This window comes from Chanodichthys erythropterus, chromosome 2, assembly GCF_024489055.1.
Source record: "Chanodichthys erythropterus isolate Z2021 chromosome 2, ASM2448905v1, whole genome shotgun sequence".
NCBI classification, from domain to species: Eukaryota; Metazoa; Chordata; class Actinopteri; order Cypriniformes; family Xenocyprididae; genus Chanodichthys; species Chanodichthys erythropterus.
In genome coordinates this window covers 20,887,896-20,903,761 of record NC_090222.1, presented here as the reverse complement: position 1 = coordinate 20,903,761, position 15,866 = coordinate 20,887,896, and positions in this window count along the sequence as shown.

Here is a 15,866-nt window from a genome sequence, read left to right as displayed (position 1 = left end):
GTTTAATGCGTAAAAGGAGAAACAGGCCTCTACTGTTTGCTTAAAGTGTTAAGTTTTGGTTTAGTATTCAGTATTGAAAATCAGAGACTGTGACATGGAAAATATCACTATATTAAGAACATATTATGGTAGACATATTCTTTTCCAGTAGATGGAAATCTACCACAAATGTGCTATTCCATCACACAAGTCTCTAACACATGAAATATTAAAGTCTAAAGGCCTATACACACCAGGACAAATATCTTTTGTTCATGTGCCTGGAGATGCTGAAGTTACAGTAAAACACGACTTGGTGGCGCTCAAGCACAAAACGGTCTTGCCGAGCACACATTGATACCAAGACGATATATATATATATATATATATATATATATATATATATATATATATATATATATGCCATTTTATATCTGCATTTTTATCTTCTTTAACTTTATTAATATCTTAAATATGTTTATTTGCACTACCGTTAAGCACAAGCGCCACATACTGTCAGGGAGTGAATTTGCACGTCCACTCTGCACATCGCCAGTGAAAATCTCTTGGGTATGAACACAAAATACGTCTTGAAAAACGCTGGCGATAAACGCGTGTGATATTCGTCCCAGTGTGTACAGGCCTTAATGGTTAGTGTGGTAGTTTAGATAGTAAGATAACTTACAGCTTGGAGGTGGACTCTTATAAAGCAACCACATAGCAACACCCTGGCAACCAGCCACAGCACTCTAGCATTGTAGTGCCATGTATTGCACAGGCAAGCACCACTCATTTTCTTCAAACAATGTGAAAATGTAGTTTTGCATGTACCATCCACACTTCAGCACAGCTACATTGGCCACTGTCCCGCTACCTGGGGGTTTATCCCAACTGGCTCTGGACCAGCCAATCTGCTGTTTGAGTGGTGCTAGCAAACACCTTTCTCGTCCAGTGACAGTCGGGCTAGATAAGTAACAGCACAGGCTTACCTGAGATAAAAGCTGCAATGCCATCAATCATGAAGAGGGGGAGGGAGGGTGAGAACGAGAGTGTTAGAGACAAAGTGTGTGAGAAAACGAACAAGAAATGGATAGAAATAGAGCACATCGAACATGCATGCATAATCAATTTGCGATTACACCTCACTGACACAATTTATCACAGCAATCTTTGGCTATATTAATATTCATTTCTTATCTATGGCTCATTGTTTGCAAACAATAGAATGGAAACAATCTAAAGTTGGGAATCCATATACAATCTGATCATGGAGTGCATGGGGTTGATCACAGTACCAGGCACATTGTAGGAGTACATTCCTAAGTGCCGCCCTGAGCTCTACATTTGGCTTACTTCTTTTGGGCCAGGCTCTTCCTTGCTGTTACCATTTAAAGATCCAGAGTAGCTGTTATGGGGTCAGATTGACCTTGCATGTCAAATCATATCTCAAAAAACACAATTTGATTGATTGTGATTCATTGTGTTTGAGAGACAGAATTAAAGCATTATACATTACCATGTTCATACATTTCAGGCTAAAAAGATGTCAGTTTGCACTTTGCAGAAGATCTGTTATTACGTTTGGAACAGAAACCAAGCAATAAATACTGTATACTGCAAACTATTTTTTATAAGTTATAATTAGTTATAAGTATATATTTAATTATATTTAAAACAAATTTATTTTACAAAAATGTTTGACAAACATAAGTACCCTCCCACTTAATTTAAAGGTGCCCTAGAATGCTTTTTCACAAGATGTAATACAAGTCTAAGGTGTCCACTGAATGTGTCTGTGAAGTCTCAGCTCAAAATACTCCGTTTTTTTTTTTTTTTATTATTAATTTTTGTAACTGCCTATTTTGGGGCATTGTGACGATTCAGGCTGCTTCCCCTTTAAATCCTCGCACTCCCTGCCTCCGAGCTCACGACTCTAATACAATGCATAAACAAAGTTCACACATCTAATATAACGCTCAAAATGGATCTTAACAAAATGTTCGTCATGTATGCTGCATGCATGCATTAGATCATGTAAGTACAGTATTTATTTGGATGTTTACATTTGATTCTGAATGAGTTTGACGCTATGATCCGTTGCTAATGGCTTAGGCTAATATTACACACTGTTGGAGAGATTTATAAAGAATGAAGTTGTGTTTAAGAATTATACAGCCTGCAAGTGTTTAAAAATGAAAATAGTGACGGCTCTTGTCTCCGTGAATACAGTAATAAACAATGGTAACTTTAACCACATTTAACAGTACATTAGCAACATGCTAACGAAACATTTAGAAAGACAATTTACAAATATCACTAAAAATATCATGTAATCATGGATCATGTCAGTTATTATTGCTCCATCTGCCATTTTTCGCTATTGTTTTTGCTTGCTTACCTAGTCTGATGATTTAGCTGTGCACAGATCCAGACATTAATACTGCCTGCCCTTGTGTAATGCCTTGAATGGCTGGCATATGCAAATACCGGGGGCGTACATATTAATGATCCCGACTGTTACGTAACTGTTCTTCTGAGGTCTTTTAAACAAATCAAATTTATGTAAGAAGGAGGAAACAATGGAGTTTGAGACTCAATGTATGTCATTTCCATGTACTGAACTCTTGTTATTTAACTATGCCAAGGTAAATTAAATTTTCAATTCTATGGCACCTTTAACATACACATAAACTGTAAGAATATGACTAACACTGATGAATAAACAGTATAAGATAAGGCTATTAAATAACTAGTTTTTGTTATAGTTAGTAAGTTTGTATGAGCTAGCACAGTCATTTAAGAATATACAAAATAACACAAAGTGAAAATAAAGTGGCATTTTGGGTTATGGAAACACCAAGTTACCATTGGTTAATTCACAATTCTAACATGAACTGTCATGAAACATATGGAAACTGCTTCTGATAAATAGAATGAACATCATACCTGCATGCAAATCCTTCCCAGCCAACACACGAAATACCAGTTACTTTTGTCTCTTCCACCGGCGGCAACAATGTAAAAACAGTCCAAGTCCAAACATTTCCGCGTGCAACTGCAGAGTGCGCGCAACCAGCACAGTATAACGGCTGCCGCTGACAGGACATGAAAGTTCGTTTTTCTGAGGTGGGAGGCCTTTTATTTCCTAACAAGTTACGAAAATAACGTTAGAACAATGACACTGACACATTGCCTGAATTATATTCAGATACTGAATCAGGACAACGCGTTTTCTCATGCAGTCTTTACTTAAAATGAGTCTGACAGAAGTGTAAAGAGCTTTCACGCACGTGTTTTCAAAATAATAGTCTCGCATTAGAAAAACATAAGCCGCGTCTCATTTCGAAGGCTGCATACGTCATTGAGACGGTCTCATTTAAGAAAAAGAACCGTTGAATTGCAAAGTAAGAAAGAAAATACAGTATTTTACACCTCACGAGGAATAACCATCAATTTTATTATGGTTACTTTTCTTAAATAACACATCCTTGATGACGTATGCAGCCTTCAAACGCGACCTCCGGAGGACACAGCCTCCGAAATGAGACGCAGCCATATTAGAATTAAGTTTGTTGTCATTTCTTTGACTGCACACTCCGCCACCCACCAGTTTAGAAACACTGTGCTACTTTATTGTGGTCACGTAACCTCACTACTTTTGTGAATGTGAGTAGTGTCCATTTATCATCTTGGGAAAAAATATGGCTATTTAGCATTTTAAGTTCAATTCTGTATACAAAATTAGATCTGGGAATTTTAATATGTTAATGTTCTGTGCTTAATGTGGACTATTTAACATATAAAAACACATTCATGCTACATCCATTTTCAGCTTAAAGCTATTCTTTTACCCACTTGTGCTAGCTACATGCTCTCATCTAGATGCTTTCCCCAGGTCCTGCAAAGCATGTTTTTCCAGGCCAATAATGGCTGCACATGCCCTAGAAGTGGATGGACGCCCTCTGTAGGACACCTGCATACCCACCTACATTTGCTTACCTGTTTTATCTTCCAGTAACACATGCATGTCTAAGTGCACATGGCAGGTAAAGTACTTCAGTATTAACTGCAGAAAGCTAGAGTTATGATAAGCAGCCCTAGTAAAAGTAACATTTGACAGTGCAATCAAATAGAGTGGTGCAGGTCACTTTGTAGGTGGCGCATGGGTTCCCTTGATCGAAAGCCTATGCATTTTCCCCATAGACTTTTGGAAAATCGCAAAAAAAAAAAAAAAAAAAAAAAATAAAGCTCTGTGTTTAACAAAAGGTTATGATACTTACACATTTTGTCCATCAAGAAATTTTTTACAGATGAACATAACTTTTATGAAGTTTGAAGCCTAAATGCAGTTGCCAGAAGTAAAAAGTTAAAGGTAGGCTATAACGAACTACACCATGGTCACTCGACTTCAACGTCACCATCACTAAGCTTCTGACAACTCTTTCGGTTTTTATCTAAAAACATTTTCCCAGCATGTTTGAGTTAGAATAGTTTATAAGAGTACAATTATGAGCATAATGAGGAGGTAAAAGCAGACTGAGCTGACATTCTCAGAGTGGTGACGTTTAATGTCCCCGACTGCCTATGTAGTCCCATTTAGCCATTTGTTAGCAACCGCCTTTTTCAAGACACATAACAGCTTAAAAAATTCACAAGTGGGGTAATACTGATGCATTTTATGTCGTAGAATAAAACGTGAAACGCTTGCGCTCACCACAGATCTTATTTCAGCCATTTAACCAAAATCCCATTCAAAAAAACCCATTGACTTTGGGGCGATGGAACCGGAAGTGCTAAAATTTGGCCTATAAAGTGATGTCATACCTGCACCACTCTATAATGAATTAATAAATGGATAGCTATATTCAGAATAGCATACTGCTCTAATTATTTCTGCAATATAGATATGGCAGAAATAGTATGCAATTCTAAACACTGCAGATGTAAAAAATCGCAACTGATATTACTTCCGGTTCATCCATCACAATGAAAGATCAAACTGAACTCATGCATTGTGGGAAACAGTATACAATGCTCATTATACTGCTCATTTTGACAAATGTAGTAGGTCATTCAGGTATTCTGTTCATTCAGGAAATTTGCATACAGTACACAGAATAATAATGCATATTATATACTGCAGCGATAATATGAGTATGCATTTCCAAACATAACCTATGTTGTAGTACAGAAGGGTTAAAAGGCACTTGGTAAAAACATTTGAAACGACAGACTAGTAACACCAGCAATATTTTAACTTCCTCCCAAAGCAGTATTCAAACGGGCGAGAGAACACGATATGTTTTGAAATATTGGTGAAGTAGGTGGGCGCGAAACCAACCCACCCATCTCCAAGAAAACGTCCCAGTGTGTTTTATCACTCATGAGCGCCTTGTTAAGTCCCGGGGTAGTTTGAGGTTCATTTCACACAGCTTTGTTCCCCACGCTTCGACTTGAAGCCATAAAGTTTAATAGAGTTCCTCTAATCTCACACTGGGCGACCCACAGCACAGCGGCGCACTTATTAGATCCTCTGCCGGCAAAGAGCGGCCACAGATTCACACCAGAAACACGGCGCAGCAAGAAGCGCAATCTTCTGCTCTTCAAATGACTGATTTCATCCTACGTTTCTTTAAGTGTGTCATTTGAGTAACTGGCGGTACTACAGTTAGCTGGCCTGAAGAGGAGGGCGGAATGGGCATTTGTGTATATGTGTGTGAATATTTCTGAGTGTGTGAGGATGAGGTTGGGTTTTAGAGGCTTTAGAAGCATGGTTAGTGTTTGAGAGAAATGAAAAAGAGCTGGGAGGGGATAGAATCAAAATGAACCCAGTTTACTTTTCATTTATTCACCCTCATGTTGTTCCAAACCTGTTTGACTTTCTTTGGTGGAACACAAATGATGATATTTTAAAGAATGTTTCAAACGTTTTTGTCCATATAATAAAAATCATTGGGTTTCAAAACAACTTAAACTTTAATAGTAAGAACAAAAACAGTTGACATTTTTCAAAATGTCCAATTTTGAGATAACTATCCCTTTAAAACACATTCTTGGTCTTATTGTGCACGCTATTCCAAAGAAATATATAGCCTATTTGTCTTCGTAATTTCCCGCTCTACATTTTTATCTCCTTGAACATCCTGTTTCGCTCAGAAATTCATCAAATTGCTGAAGTAAAATTGGTTGCAAATGCCGTTTCATGTTGAAACGGGGGGAAATTAAACTAGTTCCTGTTTTTCTATTTGGCGTATACCCTGATAAACAAGTGATGGAGAGGCTTTTCTCAGAAAATCACACCAAGCAGAGATTATGGGTGACAAGTTTACATTAATACGCCGCTTCTCACTGCCGTAGAGCTGGAGGAACGGCACTAAAAATATCAGTTCATTTTAATCTCTTCAAAAGCAGCATTGGATAAATTATTATTCTGTTAATAGAGCCGAGATGTAGCACTTTCTGCCATGTTGCATTCATTAAGCTAAAAGCTAACCAAGCTCAACTGATCTGTATCCATAATTAGAGAGTCATGGCAGCATTGTATGAACATTCAACAGATTGGCTCCATTAACCAACCACAAATTAATGAAAGTCGCTGCCTTTTCCAAAAAAACAACCAAAAAAAGAGCAAAACAATTTGGCTTTCTGTCTGGAATTCCATCATGAGTGAAATTATTGGCAAGAAAAGATGTGTTTTATGGGTCTCCCTCTCTCTGTCTGTCTCTCAGCAGGTGGAGGTGTCTCTAATGGAGGTAGTTGAGACTGGTCTAGCGTGACTGACGCATGAAGCACCAGTGGAAGGTAATTAATTTCTGTAAACGACTGCCATGTCTGTCAGCTTTTATAAACGAGCGTTTATGTGTTATGGACGATTTAACCAACCCCATTGAGGGGAGCTGACAGAGATGAGTGGAATAGAGACAGAGAGAGAAAGAGCGAGAGAAATCAACACTAACTGCTGACCATGTGAATAGACCCGCACTTGCAGTTTGAAATGAGCTCTCATCTCATGATATGGCCACCGTTCAGCTGTCACACAATCGCTATAAATCATCCTGTGAATCTTGCCTACCCTATGATAGTTGCACAGTGGTACAACCCATGTGTGGAAAGTGACATTTGTGAGTTTCTTTTGTGACTTTATACGGCAGACAAGTGGAATGTGAGCCCTAGTCTGCCATAACTCTACTCTCCAATGTTTTCACATTGCACAGACGTACAGGAAACATATCATACAAATGATTAACTTCCCCCAAAGCAGCTGTGGGACAGTCAAGAAATCATTCTGTGCATATGTAATGCATTGAATTTCAGGCTGAGGCAACGTTTTTGCGATTCTGTTTAACCAGTTACTCTGTGGGTGACACCATTGGAAAGCTACTTTGAAACTGTAGCTTGTCAAACTGTGGGCTACTCATAATTTAAAGTCAAGCTAGACTTTTGAAAACTTAGTTAGCCACACTACTAGCTACTAAAAAAAAACTGGCTAATTGAAGCTATTTATGAAGGCATTAGTTTTTTGAATATTAAAGAAACAGTTCATGTAATTTCACAACATTTTTGGTCATTAAATCTGATTGGCAGATTGAGCCTCATTCCAAAAGTGCTGATATGTCCAACATGGCGGCATTTGCATGATCCAGGCAGATTGTTTGAATGTGCATTTGTGGTTGCAGGTTACATTGTTACGCCAGAGGTGGCGACGAATAATCATTCATTCAGCCAATTTGCTCAATAACACAGATTTATTCATACATGAAACCAGTGTCTGTCTTTATGAGTCATTGTTTTTGAACAAATGATTCAATGACAGTTTTTTCACTTCTTTTGTATATGTTTACTGATTCATTCTGGTATGAAAAATGGTAAGTGTCATTGTATCATTGACTCATCGACCAGCTCTTTCAAAATGAAAGCTTTTTTGATGCTAACATTCACTTGTATCATTTAAATTTATTTAGATGAAATAGTATCCACCTTATTCCTACTGCGTTTTGAATTATGGGTGGCACTTCCGGTTTGGAGAACTTCCATTCAAAAAGACTGAAGCAAATAATTTCAAATCATACGGTTGCACAATAAATAAAGCTTATCTGTCAGTTTGACTGTGAGCTGTCAATTTTCCTTCATGTTTTAATTTGTGTCATGACATATCATGAGATGATTGACATGACACAAAATATGATTTTGTCTCATGTCATATCATGAGAATGTAGCTTGACGCTTAGTACTTTAACGTGAAATGTTATAGTAAGAATATCTATGGCACAAGCTCTTTTCAGTCACTGCATTCTTTTCCTCATGATTATTTTCTTTTTTCCCTTTTGGATTCCGCTGTGATAGTATGAAAAAGGACAACATATACTGCACATTTGGGGTCTGTTCTCCCGATTTAATTTACGTTATATCCCATTAATAACTCACTGGAATGCACAAAGATTATCTTGTTTTTTTCCTAAAATCCTCACATCTCTTTCAGGTAAATACAATTTATTATCTGTCAAAATGACGGAAATCACTTTGAGTATCTTGTAGTATCGTGCAATGCTTAAGTTAATGAACATTTTTTATTAAGGTAATGTATATTACATAATACAGATGTATATACAGCTATGGAAAAAATTAAGAGACCACTTAACATTGATTTATGAACTTGGAGTGGTCTCTTAATTTTTTCCATAGCTGTATATTACAACAGTGATATTTAATTTTAATTTAATTGTCTGTTGAATGTACCTTGCTGATGCTTTTACACTTTGAAATATCCTTTTAATGTTTGGTGATTGAAGGGCGAGTAGTAGGCTATAATGTCATCTCATTGTACCCAGTTTAAAAAACTAAACAAAAAATGTATTATTGCTTTCATAGAGCAAGACTTTCACTCATTGTTTACAGATTAATGGATTGTTTGGATCCGTGACAGACTAACTGAGAACTGCTAGTTTAGAAAAAAGCTGAGCTGCACACTAAAAAATCTAGTTAATTTACTAGTGACACTACTTTTAGTTTGTCAACCTCCCCAGCAACACCCCCCATCCCCCCAAACACTGGTGTCTAAGCAGTCACATTTGGCACAAAGAGCTTTTGAAAAAGATGTGTGCAATATTCAAGAATGTGTGTTGAAATGTGTGCATGTGCCTGGGAATTAATGTTTCCTCATCTGAGCTCCACATCCACTAGGTCGTAATCATCTCCTCTAATGTCATTCCTCACGCCGGGCCCATGCAGAAATAATTACAAAATGGAGGTGCAATTTTCAGACTGCGATACTGAGAAAAGTGGCACACAAGGCCTCGGAAATGAAAACAAGATTGACTGTAGATTCCAACGAGGACCCATTGCCATTTTCCGGATCCCAAATTGTATTTCTCTAACAAATATGGTTTTGGTTGCTTAAGCTTTACTTGAAAGGCTTCCACTGGGCCTGTCGAACAGCAGGCGAGAGACACACAGAGAATTTTCCAAAGCCATCACCACTGCCATGTTCCCAGTCCTCACCCCTGCTGGAGAGAGAACTTTGATGAAGGGATCATACATCAGTTTGTTATAAGCGGGAGTGTGTAAGGCAGACTCCAGGTCCTGTCTCTGTACTTGTGCAGGCGCCCTGGGTAATCAGGCCCGTGAAATGTGTTTTCACTGCTGATTACAGAGCAGCGGAGTGCAGACTGCCTGCGTACCACTGGAAAAGACCCCCCAACTCCTGGTCAGTGAGACAATTAGAGATACAGACTGTATATACAGTAACACAGTTTACCACTGTGGAAAAGGCAACTTCATTCAGAACATATAGAGCTTGAGTGCTTAAACCACCCCATTATTTCTCTGCATTAACCAGACAAAGGGATGTAAGATGATGGAAGGAGGATAAAAAAGACATCTTTCTTTCCAAAAATAAACCTTTGAATGAAAATGGTCCTTTGATGGGACAGTGGCTGAGTGCCATCATACAACTATATGCTGTTCAGTCTATCTTAGAGAGCTGGAGTAAAGGCTAATGGATTCTCTCTTTTTTGTCGCTGCATTAAGAATTAATAAAGTGCACAGAAGCTTTTATCATTCAGATTCATATATTTTTTTATCCGTATACTTAAGTATTTATTTATTTATATTGTTTGGAACCGATTATCATTTTATAGCCTTCTTTAAAATAAATATTATAATATTAAAATGAAATTAAAATGAAAATATTATAACATAAATCATAAAATATATTAACATAAATATATTGTATTATATATATATAGACTACAATTTAAACATATTTCTGTATTTGCATATTAATGTTTTACTTAAAAATGTGGTTTACACATTATTTGTTGCATACAATAAATATAATTAATTAAGGCTGAATAAAGAGTTAATAAGTGTTAATTTAATGCAATTTATTATGAAAATGTGCAATAAAAATAAAGGTTTTGGACTTGAAACAAACAATATGTTCACTCATTGTAATGTCAATTCAGTAATTTCATATATTATCTTCATTTGAGGCTTTTTTTATGTTAAGTTAATCAGCACTTCATGTAATTAAATTACATCTTTTGAATAATTTGGCATCCCTGCTAAACATACAGTTATTAGAATGTAACTGGAAATCCGTTATCAATTGCATGTCCTAATGTTGTGTTCCTTGCACAGTTGTTCTATCAGGTGTTATATTAGGAAGATGGCCGTTTAGAGGATTGTCTCCCTGGAAGCAGCTGCGAAAAGCTCTTTGCCATGATGGTTTCTGTTTTTCCACTTGGTGAGTTTAATGACAGGATAGACTCCAGAGTGCAGCAGATCAGGGAACGAGGGAACGAGCTGCTCCCGTAAAGGATGCCATGAACTTAAACATCCTTGTCCTGCAACAACATTAAATTGTCTGGTTTACATAATCCACAGCTCCTGCTCAAGCACTCTCTGTTCTCTGACTCAGCATGGTTGCGAGGATGTATAAAATAGCACCCATCCTGAAAACAATCTTATTGTCAATTTACATGTAAATAATATTGCTGATCCTTTAAAGGGCACGTCAACATTATTTTATAGTTTCAAATAACCGATTCAGCATGTACTGTACCTCACCGTACATTTGTAAGTTAGTAGCTTGCTTTTCAGATGTAACAGTGCTGCTTTTTTGTTTTGTTTTTTTGGATCTTTCAGAATACATTTTCCAGTTAGAGAAGAAAGGTTTAAGATTATCATCAGCGCCACCTACCCATGATGCTTTGTTTTGTGGGAATTTGACAGCTCCCCTAGGGATTTTCATGCCATATTAATGGTAAGAAATATGGTGACTTCCACTGTAATTACAAAATCACTGCAGGCAGACATTGTGTGTCGTAATTCACCCACTTCCCTTCATGTTTGCACTGCAGGGCAGAGAATGGCAGTATCTATTTCATCAATGTCTTAATCCTTATCTTCCTCATTAAACATGTGTTGCACATTGCGGTTAGGCCGGTCCACCTATGAAAACTGAACTGGGAATGAAACTTACCTGGACCTGCAATTACCTTTTGTTAAAAGGACAATCTGGCGTAAAGTTTTACACTATAATCATTATATATTAAAAAAAATCTTGTTACATTTATGTTTTAGAAGAGGTAGATGTGGTTGCAACACATACTCATTGGTAAAACATACCTGTGTCAACATTTTTGCAAAATGCAAAATATGTACCAATACGTACATCACTGCAGTTTCTAACAGAGATGAACACTAGAGGCAGTAAAACAGCAAGCTCTTTTAATCGTTTTCACACACAATTATGATTACAGGGCCAGATTATGGATTAATAAAGACTTGTTTTCACGCGGCTCCTTGTACAATAATGTTATGACCTCAAAACACTTTTTACCATATGCATGATTCGTAAACAAATTTATTTTGGAGTTTGCATCACTTGTCCAGATGTTCAGTTTTACTGATGTAACAAGTTTGTTTGGTTGCTCAGCTGGTACAGAAGTGTAGCTCGGTTACGAATCCTGTGAAAGACGAGTCACAGTAAAAGAGTGCAAAGACAAGAGTTCAAAAGTTGGTTTAGGTGGGTTTAGGGTTTAGTGCAGGTGTATGTTATTAAACGTGATGGAGCATTAAGCTTTTAGCACCACTCACCGGATATTTCGATTCAGAACTGCGGTGATACATACAAACTCCAAAACAATAAAACATTGCTATATTCACGTTCATCTGTTCCGGAAAAAAAACTAAACACGCTTTAGCACCACTCACTGGACATTTCACTTTGAAACTGTCACGAAACGTGCACGACGCAAAGTATTTTGTATTTTGCAAAAATGTTGACACAGGTACTTTTTCTAATGAGCCTGAGCCATGTGGTTGCCACACTGTAAAAAAGAATTGTTGGTTTCACTAAAAAAAGTAAGTTATCTGGTTGCCTTGAAATTTTGAGTTCACTTAAAATTAAAAATTTAAGTTAATACAATGAAGGCGATTGGTTTAATCAACAGAAACTCAAAATATTATGTTATCTGAACTACATTAATTATCTAAGTTGAAAAGGAAAAAAGTGTTATGATAACAAATCACGAAAATATTTTTTTTACAGTGCTGCATTTCACTGTAATAAAAATTCCAAAAAACACTTTTTTATTATCTCCTTAATTTTAAAAGGATTATTAATTATTACGATCATCAGTTGTTATAATATGATATGTAAAAAGTTATTATTTGAAATGTTTTACAATATTTGACCATATGTGGTAAACTAACTTAAAGTTAACAACAAGTTTTTACTGGTTAATACATTCATACCTTCTGTTTCTGTAAAGATTACTGAACTTTTTTTTTTTTTAAGTGAGAGCTCTGGGAATTCAGTGTGAGTGGTTACTGGTTGAGTTCCTGTTTTGTCTACAGTGCAAGTCCACAGAATGTGCTTTGGATTTGAAGAGAAACCACAGTTCTCAAAAGTGATAGAACAAAGTTTCAGGTTGAAATGGAGATGGATAGAAAGTACTTATTCAGCACAAGTTTCATTTTGCCTTACAATATGTAACATCCTCTTCCCACACACTCTCTCTTTCCTATTCCTCTCCAATCTATATATAGACCAGTATCCTAACTTTCCAAATAGTGTGGGTAAAGGAATATTCAGACAAAAATGAAAATTTGTCATCATTTCTGTCATTCAAATCTTGCAAATTTTCAGATTTGCTGCATGAAAATGTTCTCCAGTGTCTCCGCACCAAGTTTGAATATGTGGAACTGCAAATGACCAAGGGGGAGATTTCTAGTGACAAATGTCTTAAATTTCTGTTTCTTGTATAAAGTTGCAATGTCAGCAGACTTGCATTGTATGGATTTTTTTTTTTTTTTTTTGGGTTCTTGACAGATCCTGAATGATATCTTCCTTTGTGTTCCACAGAAGTGTTTGGAACGACACGAGTGTGAGTAAATGATGACAGAATTTTCATTTTGGGGTGAACTATTCCTAACTTATCCATTTCTGCTTTAGCTAAACAGTTTTCCTTTTGATGAAGACACTAGCAGCATTGAAGTACACAATCAGAGCTGCTTCCGGCCTCATTTCCATCTCAAAACACTGGTGTGACCAAACCTCTGGGGAGAAAACTCAGCACTGATGTCTTTCATGTTCCAAGCCCGAGGATTCTCATTTTCCTCTGGATCTGTGATGAGAAGCAGGCAGAAGTGTGTAAAGAAGGTTAGGCTGATGGCTTATTTTTTTCTTGCAGATATGCACTGATCTGTTTACATCTCTATTTTGTGCCCCAAATGTTTTCAACTCTCCCTAGCAGGTCTCATTTTCTTTGAAGTGACAGAAAGAAAAAAAAAAGCCTCACAGCTCTCGTGTTTAAAATCTGCTATATGTTGAAATAATTATTGATTATATTGGCATAATTTTGAGTTGAACCTTTTGTCATATAATTTATTTTGCTTATACATTTTATGACTCTTTTTTTGTGCCCTTGTAAAAGGTAAGTTTTGTGAGCTTTGTAAATGCCAGAACCAGAAGGCTGACATCAGCTCCAAAACCCTCATAAAATGTCAAACTTTGATTAAAACAGTGTTTTTGATATAAAACACTAGCCACATCACATAACAAAAATACAAACTATATATTTTTAAGTAAATAAGAAACACCAGACTTTTAAAGTTGGTCCAAATATATATTCTTTTCTCTTTTTCCATGACCATATTATCAAGTATCCAAAAGTAGTTAATCTGAATGAACCTTGCTGAAATTCTTAAACCAGCCAAAGCTGCTGGTCTTAGTTGGTCTCGCAGCCTGGTCAGGCTGGTTTTGGACTGGGAAACCAATTAGATGGCCAGTTAAACCAGCTAAACATGAGCTTGGCCAGGCTGGGAGAGCAATTAAACTGAATTAAGCTGCATTTTAAGTAAAAAAATAAAACTGATAGCAATACCACTCAAATAGCTCTGTTCCGAATCAGTGAGCTGCTTCTCTGTCTGCTACCTTCTGTGGCAGCATCTTAACCATCATGGAACCTCAAGTTGGATTACACATGCAGCAATGCAATATACATCATACAAATAGAGCTTTGTACATCTCGCAATTGAATTTAGTAGAGTTTTATGTTACTGTGATGATAGGCTAACATACTAATAATAACAAATGTACAAAGTGCACAGAAATATTAAGTAATATTCAGTGATACATTAATACATTCAATGATGCTTTAGATTTTGGCCAAAACTAAGTATTTTAGGAGGCAGCATAATTAAGCACAATTTTCAACAGCCTTCACACGCCTTAGGATGCTGCCTACATAGGCAGCTCACTAGGCTTTGGAACAAAGCAAATGACTTGCCATGCAGTAGATAAAGAGGCACTCTTTATGCACAGTACTTCCCAGTTGCTAAAAAAACAATGTCAACAAAGCATATTTCTGAAGTGACTCAGAGTACATCTCATCTAATTTGTATGTTTATCCTTAGTCAGTCTTTTAATTTGCAGCCCTCATCAATGCATTTCCAAGGTAGGATTCATTGTGTCTTATTTTGTGATCCATCCAACAATAGCTGTTCGCTAGCTTGAACTTTTTACAGAGAGGCTGAAAAATAACCCTGACACACACTTTAAAGCTCAACGTCTAAACATAGGACTAAAGGATAGATGTAAAAACCAGAAAGAACAAAGACGTGTGTGGAAGTCTTTATTTCCTATAGGGAAAAATTAGGTAAGAAGATTTTTAACAGCAGAAGCACTTTAAACTCGACTAGCTCACAACCATCCTGAAGGCAAAAAGAGCTGGTTTCAGAGAAATGTGAAAAGAGTGATGAACGGAGGGAAAGATGTACTGACAGGAGAAGGATGAAGAGATAAAAGGAAGTAGAGAGAGATTTAGGTGCACGTCAGGAATGTCAAGCACAATGAATGTCATGGGAGTCTCTGCTGTCCCTCATAGTCACTCTACAATTGCTCTATCATGGTGCAGGAACCATAGTCGCCATTTACATGCTAGTTTAGCTCTGCCAATTCAATCATGCCATGATGAACATGAGAATGGAGCCCTGTCAGGATCTATTACATGAGGGACGGTTGAAAACCGGGGCCAGTTAAGCAGGGTCCTGGGTTTTGCATCGCAATTGAGGCTGATACAGTAAGTCTGCGGTTCCTCTGGTCTGGTTGCTCACACAGGAAGAAATGGACCAGATGTATAAATCAGAATTCAAAGGAAGAGGGCTGGGGGGAGGATGCTGGCAGCCAGACTGAAGAGGGGCCCAAAAAAGTCCTGCTGTCAAGCAGCTCATTCATCAAACGCAGAGAGGGTGGCCTCACCCGGAGGCCTGGCCAGCCTGTCCTCCTCTCCCATGTTGGGGAACACTTTGGCCTGGGCTCATTTTAGCTAGAGAAGGTGTTAATTAAACTACCCAGAACAGTCTGAATGCGAGAGAGTCGA